Source organism: Gallinula chloropus (assembly GCF_964237585.1).
Source record: "Gallinula chloropus genome assembly, chromosome: 12".
NCBI lineage: Eukaryota > Metazoa > Chordata > Aves > Gruiformes > Rallidae > Gallinula > Gallinula chloropus.
In genome coordinates this window covers 19,554,569-19,562,904 of record NC_140097.1, presented here as the reverse complement: position 1 = coordinate 19,562,904, position 8,336 = coordinate 19,554,569, and the positions used below count along the sequence as shown (strand labels likewise).

The window sequence follows — 8,336 nt, the reverse complement described above, 5'->3', positions numbered from 1 at the left end:
GCAGTTCCTCAGGCCCAGGGATGCTGGAGCAGTCCTGCAGCTGCTCGGGCCCAGGGGCACTGGAGCGGTCCTGCAGCTGCTCGGGCCCAGGGGCACTGGAGCGGTCCTGCAGCTGCTCGGGCCCAGGGGCGCTGGATTGGCTGCCGCTCTCAAGTACTGGGGAGCCAGAGCAGGACCCCGATGGCAGCTGGCTGGTGGTGCTGGGGCTGCTTGTCTCAGGTGCTGGGGAGCTGTGGGATGGCCCCAGTGCTGCCTGGCTGGGGGTGCTGGTCTCAGCACTCGGTGATCTTGCGCGGCTCCTCTGGTGATGTCCCCTGTGCTGGCTGTAGGGCTTTTTGACCCGCCGTTGCAAGCGGGAGCGGTCTCGCAGCCGCTCAGGCCCAGGGGTGTTGGAGTGGCTGCCGCTCTCAAGCACTGGGGAGCCCTGGGGTGGCTCTGACGCTGCCATGCTGCCAGTGCTGGGGCTGCTGGTCCCGGCTGCCTGTGCATCTTGGGAAGGCCCTGACGCTGGCTGGCTTGTGGTGCCGGGGCTGGTGAGCTCCACGCTGGCACTGGAGGCTGTAAGGGAAGCAAGGAGGTGAAGGACATGGCCCTGCACGGCAACATGACCCAGTGCAGCGCTGCCAGATCTCCTGAAGCAGAGAGGCTCTGCCAGGCCTACCCCGGGCACTCGCTGCCAGGCCTTTCCAGTCCCTGGCCTCCGCCCAGGGGCACCCGGGTGCTTTGCCTCTTACCGATGGCTGGGCCCGCACAGCTGCTGCACTCCCAGCTGGCTGTGCTCTCCAAGCTGGAGCAGCCTCTGTGGGTGCCCTCGGCAGCGCAGGAGACACACAGCAGCAGTTGCCAGGGCCTGGGAAAGCAAGCGGGTTAATGGCCATGAGGACAAAACCACCACAGCATGGGAGGGACCGTCCAGCAGAGCTCTTGTTCTCGGTCCTTCTGCTTGGAGCCCTTGGCCAGACAGGGATGCCATGGAAAGCCCCGGGGCGCAGCTTTGGCAACTTACCCCTCGTCCTCTGCCTGCTCCCTGCCTCCTGGACAAAGGCACTCGCTGGCATCACAGCGGCTGTGCCTCTCGCGCAGTGTTGGGAAAGTGTGGCTTACTTCCCACATTGGCCGTCTGATGGAGAAAGGAAAGTTGATGAGCCCTTGCTGCCCCAGCCTCAGGTAGATGTGGGGCATTCCTGCTCTTCTGCAGGGGCTGGCCCTGGCTCGGCACAGCACTTGAAACCTTCCTGTTTTGTGAGATGAGCAGGAGGACACCAACCTTGCAGGGATTCGGATCCCCATTGTGACCATTTCCACCTGGAATTTTGCGCTGTCTCTGCAGAGGGGGCACGCGAAGCAAACTATGCCGGCACACATAGCGTGTCCCTACAGGAGAAACAGGAGCATAAGGCAGGCCCTGGTGCTGCTGAGAACCTCCCGTGGCCCGGGGGTGAGGGAAGGGCTCCTACCCGGATGCAGCTCCTGTGGAACCAGGCGTGATTGCATGCTGGGCACACCATGGTGCCATATGACACGCTGTGCTCCACAGGTTCCAGGCAGATAAGGCAGGTGGTGTTCTCCTCTGGAGTCTCCACCACTTTCTGCTTGGGACGGTGCTCCCAGCAGAAGGTCCTGGGGCAAGACGCAAGGGATGGGTGAGGTGGGAAGTGCTTGAAGAAGGGTGATGTTTAATGCCTATACACGTTGCAAAGGCTGGGGAACCTCACCTGTATAGCCCAAAGTACTGGGTGATGCATTCACCCGCCACGGCACAGGGGAGATGGAACCTGCGGTTGCAGCCCCTTGTCCAGCAGGTGAGGGTGGCCCCACTCAGGCCACAGACAAGGCAGTCCTGGAAAGAGCACAGCAGCCCCCATCAGCGTCAGCCTCAGGGCCTCCATGGCCAACCCCACACCTCTGAGCAGGGAGCAGGATGTGGCCGCTGCTGGGCCACAGCCCGCAGATCCGCCTGGCCGATGAGGCTCCTGGGCTGCAACCCCTCTGGAGCTGCTGGGAGCAAGGTGTTTGCTCCAGAGCTGGTTGGAAGGGCTGGGCTTGCTTTCTCGGGCTCGGAGCTAAGTTACCACAACTTTGTGCCGGCGCAAAACTTGTTCTTATCAGGTCCTCACCTTCCACACTGCCCGCTCGATTGTGTGTCTGACCTCCTCGGGGCTAAATCCAATGAGTCCTGAATTCTCAGGGGCTCTCTGAAACAGGTTGGTGCTAAAAAACTGCAGAAAAGAGGAGGAGCTGATGAGGAGTGTGTGGCAGGGACTGCCTATGGAAAGCAGGAGGGAGCCCTGGGGGAACTCACCAGGCAGAATAGATGGGCGCAGAGCCCTTGATCCTGCAGTTTGGGCCCACAGATATCCGGGTCAGCCTCTGCCCGATGACACAGCATGCATGCTGGAAGGGAGAGAGCAAAGGCCACTGAGAATGAGCACTTCTGCAGGGCTGGGGGAAGCATCCCTGAGGTGTTGCCCCAAGGGCCTGCTCTGTCCCTGCCTAGCTGTTGGCTTGGCAGGGCTGGAGGCTTTGGAGAAGAAGGGGACACAGCAGGCACGGGTGTCCCAGCAGGTGCCCACTGCCTGGGCCCTGCTTGCTGAGGAAAGGCGGGGTTCTTCCCCAGGGCGGTCGGGGAGCTCCTGCCTGCCCCTGCCCCTGCTCTTGGTCCCATGCTGAATGTCCCCACGACCGCTGCCAGGCTATGGGAGGGACACTTTACTCTCACCCAGATTCCTTGGGTCATAGGCCGCCTCCTCCTCGCTTGTGCTCATGGTGAGCGTGAGACAACTGTGAGCGTTTGGAGAGTCTCTGTCCCAGCAGTGCCGGGCTGTCTCCTCCAAATTCTCCTCTGCTGACTGTGAGGGAGAAGCGAGAGAAGCGGGTGAGCTGGCAGTAGAGGCCCAGAGCCCTGAGGTGTGGGGCCTCGCTCCTCCATTGCCAGCCCTGTCCCTCCCCTGCCCTCTCCTCACCCTCACCGGGTCGCACTGACCCACGGCCTGGCCCGGTGAGCCTTTTTATAGGCTTGCCTTTGCGGGTCACAATGGCTACTGTGACATCAGCGCCGCTGACCTGTGCGCAGCCCAAACATGGGCAGAGACGCCATTGGCAGAAAGGTGCTCCTCGGGCAGCTCCATCCGGGCTGCGTCTCAAGTTCTGCCTGTGGGTCTGGGCTCCCCAGGACAGGGGGCAGAAGCCACCTTACAGCCTGGCCTGGGTTCATACCTCCCAACCACTCAGATATGGTGGAGTGGCCAGGGCACAGCACAGGACCTCAGGCCGGCACCTCAATGTCGCAGGAGCCCAGTGTCTTTCTCCTGATCCCCTTAGCGCTTTGGGGAGGTGCTGGGTGGGAGGCTTGATCAACTGGAGTGTAGCAAGGCTCAACAGAGGGATCTGGAGCGGCTGGATTGACGGGCCATGGGTTGTCAAGCACTGGAGACGGCTGCCCGGGGAAGTGGCTGACTAACCATCCTGGGAAGCATTTAATGTCCTGTAGATGTGGCACTCAGGGACGTGGTTTTGCGGTGGGCCCGATACTCTTAGGTTTAACAGTGCAATTTGCTGATCTTAAGGGTCTTTTCCAACCCACATCATCCGAGGATTCTGATGACCCTTCTGTTCTTGCCCCATCACTCTTTGACTTTCCTTCAGCCATCGATTGATTATCATTTAATCTGTGCTTAATGTAATAAACCTTGTGTAATCAATTTGTTAATCAAACCAGTAGGCAGTTAAACTATGTTAACCTTTTAACTAAGCTGTTATTAATCGCAATTGATGTAAGGGTATAGGATCAGGATATATAGGTAGTGTAGTTACGCAGTATAGTTATGGGAAGCAGCTCTGGGAACTAATGGCTTGTGAGGGACAAGAGTCTGTTTCTTTTTCTTTCTTTTACATAACAAAGGACTTATTTGTGAAAGTCTCACTCTATCTCTGGGAACAAGGATTCGGGGGATACATTGTTTATCCCCTTGCTACAGAAAAACTGACTAACAAGGACATAAATTAGCTCAGACTGATAAGAACACTACAAGCTTGCAAGACCCTCACATTCTAGGCAAAAGTTGAAAAGTACATTGTGAGGACAACTCATGGCTTTCTTCCAAGGACCACCAGAGACCCTTGCTCACAATTCTTGGAAGGATCTGCGCAAGCGCAAAGGACTGATAAGCTAATTAACATGTGAAGCGAGAGTAGGTGGGTTTAGGTAATAATTATGTATAGGCGTTAATAGAATATTCATTGTTTTTCTGCATAAATGTAGGGTCGGTCTGCTGCTTGGGTGTGCGCCGTTGGTGGAGCAGAGACCTGCTGTTTGGCCTGCTTCTTACTTGCTCAAATAAATTCTATTTGGATACTGTAAACTAGAGTGAACAATTTGTCACCACCGTTTATAACACAGGGGCCTGTGATTTTGTAGGGCGAGGGGCAGGAGCTGTGCCAGGTGGGCGGGTGTGGCACACAGTGCCCAGGTGAACTTGCCCCAGTCAAACTGAGCTGTCCGCAGGGACAGCAAGACCCAAAGCTCATGGCCATGGCACTGGGCAGCTGGGCAAGGCCAGTCTGCAGGGATGGATGTTGGTCTGGTGAAGATGCTGCTGTGCCCATGGGGAAGACCACCCTCTGGGCCCAGCCCTAAAGCTAACCCCTTGAGAAGGGGAGAGCAGGAGAAGGAAGCTGACAAATGAGTGTGGAATCTCCCAGTGCAGAGAATTCAGGCAACTTTATTCTGGGGGAGAAGGGGGACGAGTGCCAGCACTCTGGGTCGTCTCAGGGCTGGTCCTGCGCTGTCCTCTGGGCCGGCTGTAGGGATTTTGGGCCCGGTGTTGCAAGCGTGAGCGGCCTCGCAGCCGCTCGGGCCCAGGGGCGCTGGAGCAGTCCTGCAGTTCCTCAGGCCCAGGGATGCTGGAGCAGTCCTGCAGCTGCTCGGGCCCAGGGGCACTGGAGCGGTCCTGCAGCTGCTCGGGCCCAGGGGCGCTGGATTGGCTGCCGCTCTCAAGTACTGGGGAGCCAGAGCAGGACCCCGATGGCAGCTGGCTGGTGGTGCTGGGGCTGCTTGTCTCAGGTGCTGGGGAGCTGTGGGATGGCCCCAGTGCTGCCTGGCTGGGGGTGCTGGTCTCAGCACTCGGTGATCTTGCGCGGCTCCTCTGGTGATGTCCCCTGTGCTGGCTGTAGGGCTTTTTGACCCGCCGTTGCAAGCGGGAGCGGTCTCGCAGCCGCTCAGGCCCAGGGGTGTTGGAGTGGCTGCCGCTCTCAAGCACTGGGGAGCCCTGGGGTGGCTCTGACGCTGCCATGCTGCCAGTGCTGGGGCTGCTGGTCCCGGCTGCCTGTGCATCTTGGGAAGGCCCTGACGCTGGCTGGCTTGTGGTGCCGGGGCTGGTGAGCTCCACGCTGGCACTGGAGGCTGTAAGGGAAGCAAGGAGGTGAAGGACATGGCCCTGCACGGCAACATGACCCAGTGCAGCGCTGCCAGATCTCCTGAAGCAGAGAGGCTCTGCCAGGCCTACCCCGGGCACTCGCTGCCAGGCCTTTCCAGTCCCTGGCCTCCGCCCAGGGGCACCCGGGTGCTTTGCCTCTTACCGATGGCTGGGCCCGCACAGCTGCTGCACTCCCAGCTGGCTGTGCTCTCCAAGCTGGAGCAGCCTCTGTGGGTGCCCTCGGCAGCGCAGGAGACACACAGCAGCAGTTGCCAGGGCCTGGGAAAGCAAGCGGGTTAATGGCCATGAGGACAAAACCACCACAGCATGGGAGGGACCGTCCAGCAGAGCTCTCGTTCTCGGTCCTTCTGCTTGGAGCCCTTGGCCAGACAGGGATGCCATGGAAAGCCCCGGGGCGCAGCTTTGGCAACTTACCCCTCGTCCTCTGCCTGCTCCCTGCCTCCTGGACAAAGGCACTCGCTGGCATCACAGCGGCTGTGCCTCTCGCGCAGTGTTGGGAAAGTGTGGCTTACTTCCCACATTGGCCGTCTGATGGAGAAAGGAAAGTTGATGAGCCCTTGCTGCCCCAGCCTCAGGTAGATGTGGGGCATTCCTGCTCTTCTGCAGGGGCTGGCCCTGGCTCGGCACAGCACTTGAAACCTTCCTGTTTTGTGAGATGAGCAGGAGGACACCAACCTTGCAGGGATTCGGATCCCCATTGTGACCATTTCCACCTGGAATTTTGCGCTGTCTCTGCAGAGGGGGCACGCGAAGCAAACTATGCCGGCACACATAGCGTGTCCCTACAGGAGAAACAGGAGCATAAGGCAGGCCCTGGTGCTGCTGAGAACCTCACGTGGCCCGGGGGTGAGGGAAGGGCTCCTACCCGGATGCAGCTCCTGTGGAACCAGGCGTGATTGCATGCTGGGCACACCATGGTGCCATATGACACGCTGTGCTCCACAGGTTCCAGGCAGATAAGGCAGGTGGTGTTCTCCTCTGGAGTCTCCACCACTTTCTGCTTGGGACGGTGCTCCCAGCAGAAGGTCCTGGGGCAAGACGCAAGGGATGGGTGAGGTGGGAAGTGCTTGAAGAAGGGTGATGTTTAATGCCTATACACGTTGCAAAGGCTGGGGAACCTCACCTGTATAGCCCAAAGTACTGGGTGATGCATTCACCCGCCACGGCACAGGGGAGATGGAACCTGCGGTTGCAGCCCCTTGTCCAGCAGGTGAGGGTGGCCCCACTCAGGCCACAGACAAGGCAGTCCTGGAAAGAGCACAGCAGCCCCCATCAGCGTCAGCCTCAGGGCCTCCATGGCCAACCCCACACCTCTGAGCAGGGAGCAGGATGTGGCCGCTGCTGGGCCACAGCCCGCAGATCCGCCTGGCCGATGAGGCTCCTGGGCTGCAACCCCTCTGGAGCTGCTGGGAGCAAGGTGTTTGCTCCAGAGCTGGTTGGAAGGGCTGGGCTTGCTTTCTCGGGCTCGGAGCTAAGTTACCACAACTTTGTGCCGGCGCAAAACTTGTTCTTATCAGGTCCTCACCTTCCACACTGCCCGCTCGATTGTGTGTCTGACCTCCTCGGGGCTAAATCCAATGAGTCCTGAATTCTCAGGGGCTCTCTGAAACAGGTTGGTGCTAAAAAACTGCAGAAAAGAGGAGGAGCTGATGAGGAGTGTGTGGCAGGGACTGCCTATGGAAAGCAGGAGGGAGCCCTGGGGGAACTCACCAGGCAGAATAGATGGGCGCAGAGCCCTTGATCCTGCAGTTTGGGCCCACAGATATCCGGGTCAGCCTCTGCCCGATGACACAGCATGCATGCTGGAAGGGAGAGAGCAAAGGCCACTGAGAATGAGCACTTCTGCAGGGCTGGGGGAAGCATCCCTGAGGTGTTGCCCCAAGGGCCTGCTCTGTCCCTGCCTAGCTGTTGGCTTGGCAGGGCTGGAGGCTTTGGAGAAGAAGGGGACACAGCAGGCACGGGTGTCCCAGCAGGTGCCCACTGCCTGGGCCCTGCTTGCTGAGGAAAGGCGGGGTTCTTCCCCAGGGCGGTCGGGGAGCTCCTGCCTGCCCCTGCCCCTGCTCTTGGTCCCATGCTGAATGTCCCCACGACCGCTGCCAGGCTATGGGAGGGACACTTTACTCTCACCCAGATTCCTTGGGTCATAGGCCGCCTCCTCCTCGCTTGTGCTCATGGTGAGCGTGAGACAACTGTGAGCGTTTGGAGAGTCTCTGTCCCAGCAGTGCCGGGCTGTCTCCTCCAAATTCTCCTCTGCTGACTGTGAGGGAGAAGCGAGAGAAGCGGGTGAGCTGGCAGTAGAGGCCCAGAGCCCTGAGGTGTGGGGCCTCGCTCCTCCATTGCCAGCCCTGTCCCTCCCCTGCCCTCTCCTCACCCTCACCGGGTCGCACTGACCCACGGCCTGGCCCGGTGAGCCTTTTTATAGGCTTGCCTTTGCGGGTCACAATGGCTACTGTGACATCAGCGCCGCTGACCTGTGCGCAGCCCAAACATGGGCAGAGACGCCATTGGCAGAAAGGTGCTCCTCGGGCAGCTCCATCCGGGCTGCGTCTCAAGTTCTGCCTGTGGGTCTGGGCTCCCCAGGACAGGGGGCAGAAGCCACCTTACAGCCTGGCCTGGGTTCATACCTCCCAACCACTCAGATATGGTGGAGTGGCCAGGGCACAGCACAGGACCTCAGGCCGGCACCTCAATGTCGCAGGAGCCCAGTGTCTTTCTCCTGATCCCCTTAGCGCTTTGGGGAGGTGCTGGGTGGGAGGCTTGATCAACTGGAGTGTAGCAAGGCTCAACAGAGGGATCTGGAGCGGCTGGATTGACGGGCCATGGGTTGTCAAGCACTGGAGACGGCTGCCCGGGGAAGTGGCTGACTAACCATCCTGGGAAGCATTTAATGTCCTGTAGATG

At 59.7% G+C, this 8,336-nt stretch overlaps 2 pseudogenes across 2 annotated transcripts in view; both read right to left on the bottom strand.

The window, feature by feature from the left end:
* Positions 1-657: 657 nt before the first annotated feature.
* LOC311196277 (PHD finger protein 7-like) lies at positions 658-5,291 on the bottom strand (annotated as a pseudogene). Its single transcript has 8 exons — positions 5,184-5,291; positions 2,720-2,849; positions 2,303-2,394; positions 2,118-2,219; positions 1,716-1,840; positions 1,268-1,620; positions 1,007-1,120; positions 658-850 (listed from the first exon to the last, which is right to left on the bottom strand). The product of its transcript is annotated as a PHD finger protein 7-like (transcript).
* Positions 5,292-5,500: 209 nt separating this feature from the next.
* LOC311196082 (PHD finger protein 7-like) overlaps positions 5,501-8,336 on the bottom strand; it is a 5,194-nt pseudogene continuing 2,358 nt past the window's right edge. The window contains exons 2-8 of the transcript in view: positions 7,563-7,692; positions 7,146-7,237; positions 6,961-7,062; positions 6,559-6,683; positions 6,111-6,463; positions 5,850-5,963; positions 5,501-5,693 (exon numbers count right to left, since the gene is read on the bottom strand). The product of the transcript in view is annotated as a PHD finger protein 7-like (transcript). The remainder of the gene's footprint in view (positions 5,694-5,849; positions 5,964-6,110; positions 6,464-6,558; positions 6,684-6,960; positions 7,063-7,145; positions 7,238-7,562; positions 7,693-8,336) is intronic.